The sequence below is a fragment of the Narcine bancroftii genome, chromosome 1 (genome assembly GCF_036971445.1).
Source record: "Narcine bancroftii isolate sNarBan1 chromosome 1, sNarBan1.hap1, whole genome shotgun sequence".
NCBI classification, from domain to species: domain Eukaryota; kingdom Metazoa; phylum Chordata; class Chondrichthyes; order Torpediniformes; family Narcinidae; genus Narcine; species Narcine bancroftii.
In genome coordinates this window covers 302,724,824-302,745,102 of record NC_091469.1, presented here as the reverse complement: position 1 = coordinate 302,745,102, position 20,279 = coordinate 302,724,824, and the positions used below count along the sequence as shown (strand labels likewise).

The 20,279-nt window shown below is 38.5% G+C and overlaps 1 protein-coding gene across 1 annotated transcript in view; it reads right to left on the bottom strand.

Moving 5' to 3' along the window:
• Positions 1-18,355, bottom strand: part of LOC138751912 (leucine-rich repeat-containing protein 4C-like) — a 568,103-nt gene extending 549,748 nt beyond the window's left edge. The window contains exon 1 of the mRNA XM_069914885.1: positions 18,227-18,355. The gene's annotated coding sequence lies outside the window, so the exon portion shown is untranslated. The remainder of the gene's footprint in view (positions 1-18,226) is intronic.
• Between the last annotated feature and the right edge of the window lie 1,924 nt (positions 18,356-20,279).

Below are 20,279 nucleotides of genomic sequence, written 5' to 3'. Positions count from 1 at the left end.
GCTGCTTGCCCTGTTGTCACATTAGTAAGGCTACATCTGTGGTGGTTGGTGGTCTGTGTATTACTCACTATTAGCTAAATATTTTTTTACTCGCTTACAACCCTATGTCTTCTAAGCAAACAACGCTAACTTCTTTCGTAAACAAGCTGAGGAAGGTAAAATGAATAATGTACAAGAGACTGATTAGTGATAAAGAGTAAAAGTGACAAAAGTTGTGTTGCCTCTAGTTTAAGTTTTCTAACTGGGTCCAAATGCAGTTCTGAAAGTAATGGTGTTTGGAAGTCAGGCTTCTATCCCTGTTCAGATGTTTGGAGTGAAGAAATAGAAGAAAACTTATCCCTAGTTAGATTTCAAGGAATGATAAACTTGGGTGTAAAGTATATGCAAGCATAAGCAACCTGACATTTTTCACTTCCAAGGGTTTGAGGCTAACAAATGAATTCCAGATGTACCAAGAATCCTGCTATGGAGCCATTTGAAGTACAAGCTTGAAATCATTCAGAGAAAAAAATTGTTCATCACAAACTATCAAAAACTCACATTGTGACTCGACATGTTGAAAACATAGCTAGTGAAGGTGCTCTTGAAATGTTATGTGCCACCATGAATGTTTCGCATCTAAAGGCAACCCTAATATGATAATCTGGCACTGTCTTAGTCACAGATTAGAACTTGCAATACATGATTCAGTGAGAGAAGTTCATGGAATCAATCATTTTCAATCATTTATGGACAAATTGTACTCTGTTTACAGTAGATCACCTCTAAACCAAAAGGAACTGTCTGAACGTGCTTCTCAACTAGAAACAACTTTGCAAAATAGGCCGGGTTCTGTGCACCAGGTTGGTAGCTAAGCTTGTTTTGAACAATTTCAGCAGTATTGCAAAATAATGAAGCACTGTGTTTTCATTTTGAAAGTGGTATGCGAGTGGAAAAAAGTTGAGAACCACTGCCTTACTTTTTATAGACATCAGTCCACATCAAAATGCAGCAAGTTCTGGACAATATCAAGGGGTGGGCCGGTAGGTGCAAACTAATATTGTCACCACACAAATGTAAACAGTGATAATATTCAACAAGAGAAAATCCAGCTATCATCCCATGACATTCAATGCATTTCCATCAGTGAACTCCCCATTATCAATATTCTGGGAGTTGCCATTGACCAGAAACTGAACCGGAGGAACCATATCTACTAAAAATAGGTCAGAGGCTAGGAACTTTAAGCAAGGTATTTTATCACCCAAGTCCCAAGCCTGTACTGTAGTACTGCAGACACCATGGTTGAAGTAAAAATACAATGCAAGAGAAACTCAGAAGATCAAACAGGACAGCATTTCAGGCTTGAGCCCTTCATCAAGCCTGTCCACCATTGGAAAGAGCCAAATCAAGTTTATTGGAAAGGCTTCAGGAAATAGCTACCTGCTTCATAGGTACCCAGCTCCAAATATTTGCTCACTCCATCACCTTTGCACATTAACAGCATTGTATCACCCACAGGACTCATTGCAGAAATTGACCAAGATTGCTGAGAGAAAACCTTCCAAACCCACAACAAGAAGATGTTGTGCTCAAAGACACAAACCATCCCGACATGGACACATATCACCATTTCTTTAATGTCGTTTGCTGCAGTTAACATAGCGATTAACACAATGTTATTACAGTGCAAAGGACCCAGGATGAATCAGTCAATGTCTGCAATGAGTTTGTACATTCTTTGTGTTGACATGGACTTTGTCCAGGGCTCTGGTTTCCTGCCATACTTCTAAAAGCTGAAGGAGCTTAATAGATTAATTGATCACATGGGTGTATTTGGATGGTACAGCTCTGAAAATCAGAGAACTCCTTCCTAAACTGCACAACTGTGTATTCACAGCTCAAGCACTTCTACAGTTCAAGGAGGAGCTAACCACTACCTTCTCAAGGGCAATTAGGGAAGGACTATTAAGTGCTGGCTCAGCCTGATGAGCACACCCCCTGAATGAATAAATTATTAACCAATTCAAGGAACTTTTGGCTCATCATTACTCAAAGTGAAGAAGGGACATTCAGAAACATACTGAGAATATTGTGGGTCTGCATCAGGAGCACTCAGAAACCCTGGATAAATGGCAAGCAGGGTACACCATCTTATAAAACAACTTTATCAGTCACCTTCGAACTGATAAAACCAGAATGGAAGCATTTCATCTTCGATCCCAATGGACTGCCTTAGAAGAAGATGGTCGAACCAGTAGCCATGTTTTTGGACTTTAATGTTTAGATCAACAAGATGGCAGGTATATCCTCTTATTTCTCAGATTTAGAATGGTGTGAGACATCACCTGAAGGCAAAGTGTTGTACATGTCTGTGCCCAATGAATGAATGGCTTAGAAGTGAGTGGTTTCCTCTGCAGTCATTCATATCCAGTTGGAGCAATGATCCTTTGAAGTGTTATATGATATGAGAATAAAAGCAATATACTTTACACCACATGCAGTTTTTCAAAACATTAATTCCTGTCTTCTATATTTATTTGAGTGATAATCTCTGGTTGATTACATGACCACCATTTTGACAATTTCCATGCTGAGAACACTACTTGTGCTTGGAAACTGAGATAAAATAGAACTCTCCAAAATATCAAAGTCATATCACCACATAACTTAAAGCCAGGTTACTTATGTTTACAAATGCAGTAAAATCCTTGTTATCCGGAATTCAAGCAACCAGCAGCCTCAAACCACTGGCGAAAAAAAATCTCGGAAATAGGTAAAAATCCCCAGTTTAAAACTCGCACTCCCTCGTGGTTAGTTCACCAATCACAGCACGCAATTGCAAGCAAGTGGAAAATTCCTTCACCATCTACCAATTGCCACAGATGGCGGATACCAGGGCTTTTCATGTACAAAGATAATAAAGAACAGAAATAAAAGCAAGTGTTAGACAACTTGACTATGAACAAAAACAATTCTTGTTCCAGTGGATAACAGAGGTGAATAATCTGATAAAATAAGTTAAATACAACTCCCCAGTTTATGACTTTAATGGAATGCAAAGATCACAGAAGAATACATCTTAAAATTGGCAGAATCCAGCTGCTCAAGTATTCACAGACCTCAAGCCCACAACTATATTAATGTTTATTTTATTTCTTATTAAGCACTTATTAAATCAATAATCAATCTCAGTTAAGGGTGTTGCCATGGTAACCCACAGTTAGATTTCCCCATGCTCAAATTTTCTTCAGTTCATGATATAAATCCAGAGAAGAAATGCAACTTTCCTGCTTTATGAACAATGAAGATAAGGCTTTATACTTCGGAGAGCTGTAGCCATGGAAACTTAACTACCTCATTTCAATATGCAATGCCATCATTAATTCAGCACTGATAAGATAAAAGTTCAATCAATCATTCAGTTGAACTGATTTCTGCATTATTCTACTGAGAGATGACATCCCCAGCAAGCCATATCAGATAAATTGTACATAATACTTCTGCACAATTTTACTGTAAACTTGAGAACACAATCGTAAAGATTTAATGTGTTTTGTCAATTAATTATTTCAACAGAATTTTGCAGTATTTCTGGAGATCAAGCATGTTTCAGTGGATAAAGTAGGTCATCTCACTGAATACCTCAGTGGGTTCATGAACCGCAATGAACAAATTTGAATTCAAAGTTGGCCTGAAAGCAGGTTATAAGAGATATACTATTGCTTTCTTAATTGAAATTGACCAACATTGCTTGAAATATTCAGTGAATTGTATTTAGTCTTAACAAACAAAAAAAAAATACATATGCACTGAAATGAAAACTGGTAGCCATCAAATTGCAGCATGAATCAGGTTTCTTGAGAACTATGAAGCAACAATTTTCTTTCTGTTTTTAACACCAAGCAGAGAGATAAAGAGAAAAATGGAAGGTTACATGAACCAGGGGTTCATTTATTTAAGTAAAACATTGAAGTCTGTGGATACCGCGAGTGATGTAAAAACAGTGTATATAGCAAAGATATATAATCAGCATTTCAGGTATGAAAATTCATTCTTCATTTATTTGAGAGTAAGTTTTCTTTCAGAAAACTAAATACAGTCAAAATCCCTGTTACCAGGAATTCAAGCAACTGGCAAAAAAAAAAAATAGTGACAGATAAATAGCTAAAGAAATGTGAAAGTTTAAAATTGGTGCAACCCAGTTTCCCAATTTTGCACCACGCAATCTCAAGCAACCAAAAAATTCACTTATCCAGCATCCTTTTAAGTGCGGTTTTACATCAAGATACCAGTTTGTTCAGAATATGGGAATACTCAAATATCTCAAAAGTTATGAAAGTGATGGCTTTCTTTAAAATAAATTTGGAATAACATTACCACATCATACATGCCATGGAGCCTTAATGAAACCAACCGATTGACATCCAGATTAATAAGCAATTACAGTAAAAATGAATAAAATGTTCAATAGATCACACATGCAAATTATGTCATTTGCCCCAATTTAAAGATTCAAAAGTAAATCATGATGTCAATTTATGCCACTATTGTTTTAGCTTCACTGACTAATTAATTAACCTACTTGACCAGTCAAATTACTTCCATAAACGATTTGCCTATTACTATAATCATTCTCCTTTGTGACGAGAATTCTGATGTATCCATCAACCTACATAAAAATACTGACACTCAAGGCACAGAGTAGAATTACATCCAGATGAGCATCATTAGTTTTGTGCAGAATTGAACTTCACTCTCAGGGCCAGAATTTGATAATTTATAGATTATTAACGCAAAGATTTTAAGCACAGGATTATCAAATCATATGCCCCATTTTTATTGGTATTCAGCAATAGCAATTTTTGCACTAACCAATTAGTTTACATGAAGGCTAGCAAGACAGGTGGAGGACCATTGGGCTGGAAAATATTTGGGCTTGCTTGCAGGTGTATAGACCATTGCAGGTAGAATTTGGAAAATCCTGAAGGTAGGAGATGCTGATGTTCAGAAGGCAAGTCCAAGAGCATTCTTTAAGTTACTGACCCAAGGGACTGAATAAACATTGTAGTTGCCCTCTCAGCCTTCTGTATCTCATGGGGCTCCATTCACTTGACTAGAGGCACAAATCTTCATTTAAAAAGCACGTTCAGATGTTTTTAAGGGCGGCACTGTTACTGTGGAGGTTGGAACAATGCTGCTACTGGGGTTCAAATCGAGTGCAGTGTCTAAGGAGTCAGAACATTCCCCTCGTGTCTGCATTGGGTTCCACTAGGTATTCTGGTTTTCTCACCATTCAAAAATGTACCTGCATTTGTATTATAATTGGGATGTTTTGGTGGCATGGGCTGCAAGGGTTTGTTACCACATTTTATGTTGAAATTTAATATTTGTGTCTTTAATTTTTTCATTATTTCAAATTAGTTTCATGCTTTTTTAAATATATTTGTAAATCATTTCAGAATGTGCCGAGCTGCTGATCCTCACAGTAAAACCCCAGTGACAATGACTCCAGCAGCTCGTTGAAGTCCACAGCCACAAAACTTGAGGGCGACCTCTGAACAAGCACTACGATATCAGTGAGGATCAGGAAGTGGAACAGTGTGGTACGACCTGTTGATTCTTTTGTAATTGAACAGGTAACCCCTTCATTCAGTTTGCTAAGGTACTCAAATTTACAAATGCAGTGCAATCCCAGGGTGGTCATTAAATTGGGATGAAATACTTATATAGTCTTACGTTTTGGAGCAAGAACACATCAAGAGGTGTCAGTGTCAGAGCTAATCCACAGCAATGTCAGATGGCCAGTGAAACAGCTAAATTGCTCACAGAGAATAGGAGAAGATTTTAGTTCAACGTGACCTTTCAGGATCGGCAGCAAGCATTCATCCTTTGAGTTTAATTTTACAAGGTGTGGTGACATGCATGTAGATAAAAACTAATGTGAAAAGTCAGGAAGCATTATTGTATTTTCTTTTAAAAAAATACAACCAAATGCAACATCAGTCAACAACATTAAAATTAACTAAACTAAGTTGTGTCCATAATCACAATCACCTCATGTTCAAACTTTGTTGGTCTGTATGACTTAATTAATTTAAATTTTATTCATTTTCATAATGCCGTAATATTGGTATTGAATCCAAAACTTCATACTATATTTTTTTCCATGTTTTTGTACAAAAATAACAAGGAAGTATGTTGGAATTTAAAATCAACAGCTGGTGAAGGGGACACCTGTATATCTTTATTGTTAAGTGATATTAAGGCACTCACAATACCTCAGTTCATTAGATGTTATGGAGGTGGTGATGCCCCCGCCTCCTCCCCACTGTCCAAAACTTGAGGTCCTTCCTGAATTGCCAATCCAAAATATACAAGCAGCATGTTAAACAGTATCCAATATTTTTGTATTGCTTCCATTTGAAGTACATCTTCTGAACAGTTTAGCTCTACAGGAGTATCCACACTGGGAATTAGACTGAGAAAGGGAATCTTGTATAACCTCCCTAAATAAATGACACAATGGGTTTGCCTTTTTTAAAGAACATGCACATGTGTCGGCAAATTGAAATTCTCATGTACATCTCTTGGTACAAATTCACGTCTGAAAGCTTGTTCTGTCAGAAAGTCTTTTCGACCATTTTCTGAATGTCTCTGATTATCATTAATGTTTAGAAGAATTCAAAACTAACATATCTGCTAAATTATCATAATTGCAATTAAAATAAGGTAAAATTAGAAAACTTATAGTTACTCATTATATCAGTGAAGTTCTCATTGCTTGAACCACATGGCACTCTTTAGCTGTTGACAGATTTCAGTTTGCATCCCAAACTCAAAACTTGCCATATATTCTTATTGCAGTTTGCAAAAGTGTTGGAGGTAGCCTGCTGAGTTTTTTCAGCATTTTGTGTCGTGCACTAAACCCCGGAAACTGAAGTAAAAACACAATGCTAGAAAAACTCAGTAGGTCAAACAGTGTACAAGAAATATAACCAACAGGCTTCAGCCCTTCATCAAGGTTTGAAGGAATTCTCTACCACTGTGTTTTTACTTCCAATACTGTCAGCAGATGTTCTTGGGTTACCCCAGAATCTGCAGATTTTCTGGTTTACTTTCATAGGGTTTTCCTTTCCATAAAAGTCCGACACCACACCAATACTTAACCAGCTGGCAAGTTCAAAATTTAGTGAAATATCACATGCCCAGTGAAGTTACAAACTAAAGGTATGAATGCTGTTATTCAGCATCCTTGAGGAAGTCACACTGTATCCCAGTTTATTGCACTCTAATCAGTGTCTGCAGAATTTCCTGTAGATTCCTACAGAATCCCCATGTTAAATGAATGATGTTCAATCTGCCATCTATACAGCCACAGATCAGGAAAACAGATCAGCTTCTGCCGGAATAATACACATTTCAACGTTAAATCACCAGTGAACAGAACACAGCACCTTCAACCCTTCATTTGTTTATTTCGTGTATATAGTATAATATTTATGATAGGTAGAGCTACTTTAGAAAAAGGCATGCAAGTATCAGAATATATTCAAAATATAGGAGACATCTTATTTCCCTGTCCAAATGGAGAACGCTCTGTCAGATTTTACGTGTACAATCAGATGATAATCAACTGGAATCTGAACACAACAGCTACTTTTGGAAAACTTGAATAATTATGGGAGTGGCTATTTTTCCAGGAGCGAAATAATATCAAAAAATTCTGAGGCCGCACCACCACTACATTCATCGTTGGATGTGCAATTTTGTAAAATAAGAATGAAGAAACAACTTTTCAATCCCATCCTTTCCAAGCAGCCCCCTACCCAACAAAGGGCACAATTTACTTCCTGGTTAAAGTTCATTAAAAATGGATGCCATTTGGGCAAGAAAAGCTTTTCACCATTCAAGGCATCTCAAATGCTCCAATAATCTCTCATCACTAGATAAACTCAACATAATGTGCATTGTGTATAATTCTGGTTGCCACACTACAGGAGAGAGGGCAGAAGAGATTCACCAGGATGCTGCCTGGAATAAAGGGCTATCATCAGGAGAGATTGGACAACCTATATTTATTCTCTCTAGAACACTGTAGTCTGAGGGATGATATTCTAGAACAGTGGTTTTCAAATTCCTCCCCCCCAACTCACATTGCACCTTAAGCAATCCCTATGCCATTGGCATTCTGTGATTAGTAAGGGATTGCGTAAGATGGTATGTGAGTGGGAAGGGAAGGTTGAGAACCACTGTTCTAGACCCAGTTGTTACTGAAGTATTTTGCTTGAGATAAATTGTCAGTGGCCCATTTCCTTTGGAGTTATGAAACCGTGCACATAACGAGTCAATGAGGTACGATTAAAACAGTGGTTTTCAAATTTTTTCTTTCCACTCGCATATCACCTTAAGTAATCCCTTACTAATCACAGAGCACTTATGGCATAGGGATTACTTAAGATGGAATGCAAGTTGAAGGGAGAAGTTTGAAAACCACTGCTCAAAAGGTTACAAAATTAAGTCAGGCACAGATAGGATAGATAGATTATGTTTCCACATCAGGGGAGTCCAAAATTAGAGGGCACAGGTTAAAGGTAAGAGGGAAAAAATATAAAGCAGATCTAAGGGGCAAGAGGAGGGCACTGGAGACAGATACTATTAAAATGTTTAAAAGGCTTGGATCTTTTCTTTCTTTGGCTTGGCTTCGCGGACGAAGATTTATGGAGGGGGTAAAAAGGCTTGGATAAGAAAGGGATAAAGGGGGATAGTCTTAATCTGGACAATTATACAGATAGGCATTGCAAGGGTCTGTCTCTGTCCGGTGCCCGTTGAAAGGAGCTTTACACAATTTCACAAAAGTAACACTCTGGCCTTTGTCAGTTCAATGTCAGTTCTACCTGCTCGTGATTGAGATCTGAAATATATTACAGTTTTCATGGCACCAGTTACACTTAGCCATTCTGTATTTAAACAAACCATTTACAAACAAATCATTTGCAAACCAAACGAATGTTAAATTCTTTGCACCAAAAAAAAAGATCGAGCCCTTTGCTATTCAAACCCAAGGGAAATTGTGACACTTTTTAGCTGGGCCACAACTAGCGGCACAAAGATTAAATCACCAGTTTGCAAGGTAGTATGTCATTTTCGAGGCTTAAAGACAGCAATTGTAAGTTGACGTTCAGGTGCATCATTGACAGATCCTCCCTGGTCAAGAGGACCTGCCCTTTGGATGAAGAGTTGGGTTGAAGCCTTGTAATAGGATCATTTGGAAGAGCAGACATTATTATGAATAGTGGTTGAGTTTCGTCAATTTGGTACCAATACTTGTGAATCTGCCTCTGTAGGTAGCAGTGCATTCACATCACACTCCCAAAATCACTCTCCTGTTGGTAAAGCATGGGTTATCATGGGTGGAGTTGTAAAAGTGAACCTCACTCATAGGTTGACACAACTTGAATATAAAGGATTAAACACCAATGTCTGAATGGCCAAGATATCCTGTCAGTATTACACTGGTACATGCTCTGGTTATTTTTTTTTCCAGATGGGAACTCCCATAAAAAAAGTTGACAGTTCCAATGGTAACCCAGAAGTGTTGGGATTAAGAAATACAAGGTGTTCAACGTGGAAGGGATGTTGGAAGAGATACAAAATATATTTGCACTAGCTCAGGGTGAGGTTGCTGGTTGTCGACAGTGCAAGCACAATAGCTTGGTCTGATAACATTATCCGTATGATGAAAGTGAAGGGAAGAACAGAACCAGAGAACAATACAGCACAGAAACAGGACCTTCAGCCCCTTCTAGTCCATGCTGAACTATAATTCTACCTAGTCGCACTGACCTGCACCCCTCCAAAATATGTACCTTATATAACCATAGAACAGAAAGTTAACTTCCCCCAAAAAATAATTTTACAGAATGTTTAAATCAAAGTCATCTTGAACTTTGAAGATACGTTTGTAGGATTATGAAAATCACCAACATGATTGTATTTTAGTGATGTACAAATTATAGCTCTCTATGACAATCAGTGGCTATGATGGAATGCAAATGCTATCCATGGAAACAGTTAAAAAAAAAAGCATTTGACTGATTTCTTCTTGATAATAAGCATAATCACACAAAGTTTTCTTGTGTAAAACTATTCAAGGTTTGCACTTCTATGACAGAAAAGTATTTAATCATTAGTATTTTTCTGTGCAGTGCAATATGTGTTTCACAGGGTGTACTAAATTTAAATTTTCAGCATGGTAGAAGTTGATTCTATCATTTAAACCTGAGCTGCCTAATTACACCCAAATTAACCTACAAATTTAGATGGTGGGAGGAAACTGGAGCACCAGGAGGAAATCCACATAGACCCAGGGAGAACATACAAATATCTTAGAGACAGTGCCATTTTCGAACCCAGGAAGCTGGGACTGTGATAATATTGTGCTAGCCACTGTGCAAATAGTATTTGCTTTAAAAAGTAATTTTCATTGTTTTCCCCTCAGTACAAGTTTTGATATCTGATGTGATGAAGCTGACAGCTACCATGTCATTCTGCACTGAAACAAGTCATGGGAAACAAGTCAGAGCCATTAAAGAGCACTATCCATGGCAACTACAGGCTGTGATGGAGACGAAGGAGCAGAAAGAGGGGCTTTGGGATTGTGACGGATGACAGGGTGGTGGGAAAAACTCTTAAGTACCGGGAGGAAAAAACTCCCTGCTCAACTGGATGCACAGTGTGCTGTGCAATTTACCATGAAGCTATGTGGCAAAAATTAAGATGTGTGTTCAATTGACATATCCACATGGTCTAATAGAAGTTTTAACAGGAATTACATTCCGCTGAACATTCTATTTGGTTTCCCATTGGTATGTTTTCCAGGCAGGAGAAGAGAGTTGTTTTTATTTCTAAGCTACAATGCAAGTATAAGACCAAACCAAAATCCAGTCAGAAAGGACTAGCTAAGGCTGGCACCAAAGCTGCACAAACATTTAAAGCAAGAAATACAAAACAAAAGCATACCTGATAAAAAAAAAATCTTACCATATTATAGCTTAGTCCCTGAAAGAGTGATCCCACTTTAGTAGGTCAGGCAAACTGGGCTAGATTTTGATTTCCACTACTCTATATTGTAAATTTAATGACTTGGAATTTCAGTCAATTCTATCAAATGCACTTTATGCTATCAGCTCCGCATTAACTAAATTCTGTCACTAGAATAGACATGCAGCCAAAACTAAACAGATTGTTTAACACATCCATTTGGGGTGAATTTCTAAGTGAACATCATGGGCAGGCTGCATAATTTATGCAGCCATTAAACTTTCTTTTCCTGGAAGTCAAGGGCGAGTTGATCCTCTTGCTTAATTTACTGTTTGTAGTAAATCAGCCAGATCTGTTCATTCACTATCTGAAGGATCTGGAAGCTTGCTCAATCCAATGATCTTCAATCTAAATACATTGCTGTGATTGGTTTCCGTCCTCATGAATGACACGATGTGTCAGCTAACAGAGCTGCACCCTCACTGTTCCAGTGAACCTGGTTTAGAATCAGAATTTATCAGGTCATAACATTTGTTGTTTCGTGGCAGCATCACAGTGCAAACATTTAGATAAACCACCTGACAAAATAAATAAACATAGTGCAAGAAAAAGTAAGGCAGTGTCATTGTTCATTCAGAATCTGATGGCAGAGAGGAAGAAGCTATCTGTGCTGCTGGGTGCTCGTCTTCTGGCTCCTGTACCTTTTCCCCACATGGTAGCAGACCAAAGAGGGCATGGGCTGTGTGGTGGGGGTCCTTGAGGGTAGAGGCTGCTTTCTTAAGTCACTGCCTCTTGCAGGTGTCCTCAGTGGAGTGAAGATTGGTGCCCGTGATGTCGCAGGCCATTAACAATACTCTGGTGTTTTGTTCTTGTCCTGAGTGTTGGCACCACCATACCAGACAGTGCTGCAACCAGTCAGAATGCTCTCCACAGTACACCTATAGAAGTTTTCCAGAGTCTTCAGCGACATACCAAATCTCCTCAAGGTTTAGTCCTGACCTTGGCTGCTATCTGCGTGGGTTTCTCCTGGGCGCTCTCACATTGGTGGGCTCCCTCATGTAACATTACACTATTTAGGAAAGAGCTGGCATTTTCTAGTTCAATTTATTTGAGCTGCTGACATTTAACCATTCACCTGTGAGACTTTAAAGCCATTCTTAGACAATCCCACCAGCACTGTCCTTCACTAGGACTGCAGCTGAGAGGACAGAGACTGCTTGCAAGTCCATTGCAAGCACCTTGAGGCTGATCGATCTGCTAAGGCACAGGAGGGAAGTCCTGTTCACATACAAATCTTACACTTCTTGAAATTTTGTTTAAGCAAATCAATCAAAATCATTTTTGTCACCACCAGTACTGCCTCCAGTGTCCAGATATCACAGCAAATTTATCTTAATTAGCATTAAATATTATTTTATTAAATAATCAAATTAAAGATATGAAAAGATATCAATGAGAGAATCAGTTGGTTATTTACATTGGAAACATTGCCATAATGGAGAACATTGTTTCCCAGAGAGTTTAATTACACTGTATTTAGTCTGTCTTGAATACCAAGAATAACAACTTCACATTTTTCAACTCTTCCAATCAACACATTGAAGTTCTTGTCTATACTTGCTTGAAATACATGTTACACCTATCCATCACATGTCTCACTGCTGCACTTTTGCATTCCTACCTCCTGGGCAAATCTTTCAGAAAAAAATAAAAAGCAGCAAAAAAATAATTTATATTAATTTCTCCTTTCCATTTGTTTGAATGGTTTTAAATTACATAAAATTAGCACAAAATGTGTGATATATAAATGGAAGTCTTCCCTCTAACACTGTTGACCAGGAATACATAATAAGCACTGATGTGCAACATCTAAACTCATTTGTTTTATACATCATCTGTATCATGCTTTGTTATGCCAGTTTTTAAATTAAGCCATATTGCACTGTAAAGTGCCAATTTGGCCCTACAAGTCTGTGCCACCCCATTTACACCCCAGTACAATCTTGAAGAGTGGGAGGAAACTGGAGCCCTTAGAGAAAATCCATGCAGACACAGGAAGAATGTACAAACTCTTTAAGGACAGCACAGGATTTGAACCCAGGTCCAGTCCCAATCACTGGTGCTGTAAAGGCATAGTGCTAACCATTACTCCAACCGGGGCACATTGGAACATTCTCAAATTCTTTGACAAAAATCATTCTGTTTGGTGAAAATATGTAATTAGATGTACAGTAATTCTTGCAATGCCCACATTTATCAAAATGTATACATTATAATATAAATCACAACAGAATTATTTTTATTAAAAGCATGCAACAGAAAAATAAACGTCATCAAGCTGAGTTTTCACGTTCCAGAATGTAATAAAGCAGCTGTCCAACTAACTTAATTTTTCTTGCCAAGAACCATCAGCTTCAAATAGACTTCAGGTGATCCTCAAAGGGACTACTTGGAAAATAAATTCTATCACTTTAAAATTTTGAAATCTGAATGTGGAGTGCTGTTTATTTTCCGATTTGCATTTCCAAATTTTATTTTTCTGGAACACAAATGTCATAATTTCAGGTTTAAGAGTCCCACTCTGGAAACTAGAGTCATTAACTTCAGGCTATGAATCACCTCCATCTATTTGACCAATTGCCAAGTTAGAATACATATAATAATGCCTTTGTATTGAGCACAATTGAAGTTTCTAGTATTAATACATCAGTAAAGTAGTAAATGTCATGCTACATGATATTTTAGGGTTCATAGGTCTCCTATTCTCCATCCACACTCAGTGATCCAAAGGCCTTAGCTCCTTTTGGCAAGGCTCGAGGATGACACCTCCCTTGCAGACATATTGAACAAATTTTATGCACAGTTTGATGAGTAGAACAGGATGACACCAAAGAAAGCTCCATGTCCTCCTGAAGAATGGCCCCCTGCATAGCTGTGGCTGAGGTGAGGAGAACCCTATCCAATGTGAACCCACACAAGTCAGTGGGATCTGGTCGGAACCTGGGGGACTGTGCAGACCAATTGTCAGAGGTCTTTACGGACACTTTCAACACCTCACTGCAGTAGTTTGTCTTTCCAGCAGGGCTCAAGAAAGCCACCATCATCCAAGTACCCAGGAGGGCAACAATAACTCGCCTTAATGACTGCGCCTCCCCCCCTCTCCCCCCCCCCCCCCCCCATTGCCTGACTTCCACCATTATGAAATGCTTCAAGTATCTGGTGATGAAATACATCAAAGCACTTCCCAGAGATATTGGACCCATTTCAATGGAAGCAACCATACCTATAGCCTTGACCCTTCACTCTATACCTCCTGGATAACACCACCTTATATGCCAGGCTGCTGTTCATTGACTTAAGCTTGGTGTTTAACATAATCATTCCCCAGAGGCCGGTGGAGAAGATATTCTCACTGGGACTCAAAAATCTTCTCTGTAACTGGATCCTGGATTTCCTAATGGAAAAACCACAATCTGTCTGGGTTAGTAGCAGAGCATTGAGAATTGGCACAACTCAGGGCTGTGTGCTCAGCCTGTTCCTGTTCATGCTACTGACCCATGACCACATCGCCAGATCCAGCTAAAACAGTGTCATCAAGTTTGCAGATGACACAACAATCACTGCATTACAAAAAAAAGAGATTGAAAATTTCATGAAAATGGTGCTGGAGTAAAAACTGAGTGTCACTGTGGACAAAATGAAGATGATCATTGACGTCAGGAGGACCAGGAATGACCACCCTCCACAGTGGTAGGGGGTAGTAGAGAGAGTGGAGAGCGTCAAGTTCCTTGGAGTTCATTTAACTAGTGACTTATCATGGACACTCAGTATTTCTTGAGAAACATTTGCTAAATTTTCAGAAAACTTGAATTAAAAGTTTGTACTGCTACAAAATGATTAATCAGATCTAAAAAACAGAAAAGGTGTATCAGGTCAGTTTGAAAATACTTCAACTGTCAACTTTCTGTTTCTTTGATTTCAATGTTACCTATAAACCTGAAAAGTTCACATACAAATGGTATAAATAGTTAGATTAATTTTGTTTGAAAGAATTTCATATTTTGCCTTTTGATAACATAAGAGCCTACACATAGAACTCATAACATAATAGATTGCATTATTAATTCTGTCAATCCTCCTGTCAATTAAAACTATATCAGAATTACGAATTGCTGACATAGATTACTGAGACAAACCAAGATATTGATCTTGTTCCCCACAAAAAAGACATAAAAGTAATGACACCACTGGTGTTGGCTGAATGACGATAAGAAGATAGGAGATTGATAACCTTGTGTGGTTCTGGAACAACAATCTTACCCTCATTATAACATTGTAGACTTCAGGAGGCAGAGACCTTACCAAAGCTTTTCTACATTTTCCAAGCTGTTTTTCTTCAAAACTTTTTTTGATTCACTTGTTTTGGACTCGATTATTTCCTCATATTTGGGGAAAAAAAGCATACTCATCATTTTCAGATACTACATGGGATTTTAGCTTAAAATTGGTAATTTTGTCTTCTTTTTGTGTGCCCAACATTCACTTCTACAGTTTAAGGTAGTACATTGAGCTTACTTTTCTAAAGTTCAATTGGCAAAATTTTATTTCCTCAAAATGTGCCAGGTGTAAAACTGAAGAAGGTACTTTGTTAGATACGTTTTGATCTTGTTCCTCTTTCCACTTTCTGGAAAGATATTTTTTGTATCTTATTTTTAGTTCTCAATGTGAATTTGATACCTCTTTTGCCCCTTTTCAATCGAATAAGACAACTGATTTGAATTTAATTATGCCTCAATCCTATGCAGTCTATTTTGCCTCACTCATTACTAGACCAGTGGTTCTCAACTTTTCCTTCCACTCACATACCACTTTAAATATTCCCTATGCCATAAGAGCTCTGTGATTAGTAAGGGATTGCTTAAGGTGATATGTGGGTGGAAATAAAAAGTTTGAAAACCACTGTTTTAATCATACCTAATTGACTCGTTATGTACACTGTTTCAGAACTCCAAAGGAATAGGCCAATGATAGTTTTTCTCCAGCAAAATATTTCAGTAACAATTGGGTCTAGAGCAATGATTCTTAACCTTCCCTTCACATATCACCTTAAGCAATCTCTTACTAATAACAGAGAACTGATGCTATAGGGATTACTTAAAGCAGTAAGCGAGTGGAAAGAAAAAGGTTGAGAACTACTGTTCTATTAATATTGATGAGATGGAAAGATGCTGTCCCTCCTACTTGTACTCAATCGTTATCCAATATCATGGCATGCCTAACATTGGAAGTAAAAAACTCAGACATTCTTCTATTGTTACAGATTTATTTTTTTTCAGTTTATGGGGCACTTTTATCAATTATTTTCATAATTTATAAGATCACTTGGATTTTGCTTTGAGTTTGTAAGGTTTGTTTAAAAAAATGATAGCGAAATTATATGTACTTACCAGATAACTTCAGAAGGGAAGGGTTTAAAAATTGTAGTACAGGTACATGATCCTTTATCAAGACATCTAAAATCCAGAAAGGTCCAAAATCCGCCAACTGGGGAGAGAGACCGTCAGCGCGGGTCAGGCGGGCGAGGGTGGGCGTGAGACCGGCAGTGTGGGTCGGGCAGGTGAGGGGGGGATGAGAGACCTGCAGCGGGGGTCGGGCGGGCGAGACCGGCAGCGTGGGTCAGGCGGGCGGGGAGACCGGCAGCGCGAGTTGGGTGATTGGGGGGGAGGAGACCGGCAGCGCAAGTTGGGGGGTGGGGAAGAGACAGCAACACTACTGGATGGGTGTGGGGGAGGGTTTAAATCTGGCTTTCTGTAATCTGGAAAAATCCAAAATTCAGAACACACAAGGGTTCTGAATAAAGGATCGTGTACCAGTATAGTATAATAGTTACTTTTTAAAATTCTTTTTCAATTAGTAATGTGTTGTAATTGTTTAAGTGTTTGCCACTTTTTTTGTGTGACTGTTTTGACATTTAGTTTATATATAATCTTTTTCTTATATAACTTTTTTCTCTATATATTCCTTATATATTACATAGAAACATAGGAACATAGAAAATAGGTGCAGGAGTAGGCTATTTGGCCCTTGAAGCCTACACCGCCATTCATTATGATCATGGCTGATCAGTACCCGGTTCCTGCCTTCTCCCCATACCCCCAAATCCCCTTGGCCACAATCTAACCTACACTTAAATATTGACAGGGCACCGGCCTCAACTACTTCCTGTGGCAAAGAATTCCACACATTTACTACTCTCTGAGAGAAGAAATTTTTTCTCATCTCAGTCCTAAAAAAATTCCCCCTTATCCTTAAACTAAGGCTCCTGGTTCTGGTCTTTCCCAGCATTGGAAACAACTTTCCTGCGTCTAGTCTGTTTAAACGCTTAAGAGTTTTATAAGTTTCTACAAGATCCCCCCTCAATCTTCTAAATTCCAGAGAATATAAGCCTAGTCTATCCAACCTTTCTTCATATGTGAATCCCTCCATCCCCGGTATCAGCCTAGTGAACCTTCTCTGCACCCCCTCCAAGGCAAGGATACCCTTCCTCAGATAAGGTAACCAAAACTGCACAGAAAACTCCAGGTGTGGTCTTACCAAGGCCCTGAACAATTGCAGCAGGATCTCCCTTCTTCTGTACTCAAATCCTCTTGCTCTAAACACCAACATACCATTCGCCCTCCTCTCCGCCTGCTGCACCTGCATGCCCACTTTCAACAACTGATGCGCAGTATAATGCGCGTCGAAAGAACCAAAGACTTGTTGATCCAAATCAAGGCTTTTATTAACTAAAAGACTGGAGTACATCACAAGTAGGTCGACCAGTCCAGAATGACATGGTCTGGCTAGGAGCAATGCTTGAAAACCTGCCAGTAGGTGTGGCTACACTCTCAGCCAATCACAGTCATCCTACATTACCATCTGTACATATGTATATATACATTCTGTACTATCACACACAGCAACACCCAAGTCTCGCTGCATCTCCCCTTTTCCTAAACAGATACAATTTAAGTAATAATCCTCTTTCCTGTTCTTACCTCCAAAGTGGATAACCTCGCATTGGTAGCCTTTGATTGATAGCTTTCACTTATGTACTATTTCAGTAAAATCAAATAAATATTGAAAAAAATAGAAGAGGAAGCAGAGGCCAAGGTGCCACACAACCTGCATTCAATGGTGGGACAGTGATGATGAGGATTAATACCTTCAAGTTCCTGGGCATTCATATGTTGGAGAACATCTCCTTTAGTCGGCATTTTGAGGTAACCCCAGTCCATTGAAGATATTTCTGTGAAGCATTGTCTCAAGAAGGCAGCCATCAGAAAGAACTGCTCACTTTTCAATTCGAACATTCAGGTAGGAGGTATAGATTTGTAAAGTCCAGAACTTCTCAGTTCAACAACATTTTTTTTTAAATAGCTGTCAGGTTCGAGTCTCTTGGTATTACTCTAACAATAATGTCTAAGCATGAAATTGCTCCAGGACACAACAGCTTGTCTACACTGTTGAAGGAGCTCATTTTTCCACTACTGCAAGTATTTTTATTTCCTTTTATATCTGCTTTCTTGTAGCACTGTTTTACATACCCTCTGCAGCTGCAGAAAGCAAGAATTTAATTGCATCAGTTCATTGTACACAATCATAACCTCCCATCGAAACTCCTGAATCAGTCAATTGTAACACTAGAGGGTTAGAAATTTCAGGACAGTGAAAGGCTTGTTCCAAATTCATTAATCAACATTTGAATGGCTCATAAATAGATGTGGCCATACTTTTGGCATGGACAGTTTCTGATGAAGCACATATTGTTTTTAATGGAACAAGATAGTCGTCGCAACATCACAAAATAATGCAATAGGTCATCACTCATTCTTTGTTATTGATCCAGAATGAAAGTTTCCCTGCACAATGGTGCGACTGAACATCAGACAATGGCTGGAAAAAAAAAATCACACTGAGGAAGAATGTGTGGGAGCTACATATTAGATAATGGACATGATCTGCGTCAAGCTGACGTGAATTTCGGAAGAATGTACCATTGAACCTGTTGAGCACCATTTGTTCTCGTAAAGAAGATAAATGGCATCATTAGGGTCTGTGGAAATTACAAGATAATCAACAGAAACACAAGGTGACAGAAACCCCTTCGCTTTGATTGATTTGCAGCAAACCTCAGTGCTGCCTGACCTGCTGAGTTCCACCAGCTTCTGTTTGCTCAAGATTCCAGCATCTGAAGTTCTTTTACTTACCTTTACGTGGAACATGCCTGACAGCCAATCAAGGTGAGCAGAGTTTTAAAGGGGCACTCAATAATAAATGCTCACCTTTCACTGAAAAAAAATGACAGCTGTTTGAATAAATTGTGAATAAAGCTGTATTTGAATAAAATGGCATCGCCCAGGATGAAGAGCTGGTCAACGCCGCTCTCCGTTAGGATGACTCTTTAAAGTGAATCCTTATCCTTGCTTAGTAAGAGTCACCCCATTCAGAAGCTTTATCTGTAAATGTGGGGGAGGGAGGGCTTAATTATCTATAATGTTATTGTACAGGGGGAGGAACCTGCAGGTGCAGTAATGCTTAAATGTTTTCAAAGAATGTGACCGAAAATAAAGTAAAATGTTTTAAGGTTCATGTATTCATGCAAGTAAAGTTTGTTGAGTGTAAGTGGAGTGTAGTATTTTTGCCTTTTAAATTGTTTATTCTTAATGCTGGTGTATCAGTTAGGCATCGTAAGAGCAAGCCTCAAGTAACTGGAAAATGCACTCATATGGCATCTACTTATTCCCATGGGTCCCAGATAGCAAGGGTTTTACTGTATTTGATAATTCTGAAGGAACTGCTCTGAAGATGTTGCATAAAAAAGCACTTGGTGACTCTCATATCAATCAAGTTGCCAGATATTATGTTTGGTGGCCTGAGGTTGACAAGCAGTGAGCAGATACTATTTAGCAATAAAAATACTGCCAAGAAAATTCAAAGAAAATCACCCATAACTCTTCTCAGCTGCGGCCTCTGGTCAAAATAAACAGTATTAAGCATTCACGTGGCGAGAAAAAAAACACGATCATCATTCTGTGAATGAAAGTAGTTTCTATGGCCATATTTATGACTCCAAGAAAGATTTTCAGGATGAAAATGATCTTTGCTAAACTTTGATTCTCAGAGTTTCTAAAAATATACACTGTAAGTTCATTATTGCTAAATAGGCTGGATTTCTCTGAAGAAAGAATCAAGCACAATCACAAAGGCCGATACCA